We start from the raw sequence: 629 nt of genomic DNA, 5'->3' as shown, positions 1-629 counted from the left end.
AAAGGCTTTTCTGAAAGGGGAAATCCAGATTAATATTCACTTACAAACAAATAAAAAATACACACATTTGAGGCAGCCATAAATGTCTCCCATGCAGAAAAAAACAAAACAAAACACAACTTTTTTTAGCTTCAGCTTATTAAACAGTCCCTTTTTTTCCCCCAGAGCTGTGTCTGAGAGATCGTATCCACCCACAACTGGAAGATAAACCAACATTAACAACCATATAAGATCATAAAGTGCCATAAAATGTAACCAAGTTTTGATTTAAAGAGCTGTACTGACTAAAACACGAGGTGGAGCAGGCTCTCTTATGCTACCTATGTAATGACAGCGTACTTTTGTTCCAGGATCAATGTCCATCTTGGTTATAGGTGACTTTCTGGGTTCTCTCCAGAGACATCCAGCATAATTAATGATACTGATATTATGCACTAAACCATTTGGCTAATCCTGCAAAAGGCAAGGGAAGTGCATTTAGACAGAAAATAGTTTTAAATAGTTCTAAATTTGAATGGGAAATAGGCTAAATTGCCCAACAGCTTATAAGTCACTATGCAGCTATCTGGCCTTGCTCGGGTCAAAGGGTCAGGCTTCCTTACTCTGAACAGATTCCTCCCATGCTTTTT

The sequence above is a fragment of the Anser anser genome (genome assembly GCF_964211835.1).
Source record: "Anser anser genome assembly, chromosome: 7".
Lineage (NCBI taxonomy): Eukaryota > Metazoa > Chordata > Aves > Anseriformes > Anatidae > Anser > Anser anser.
This window is presented reverse-complemented; position numbering follows the sequence as displayed.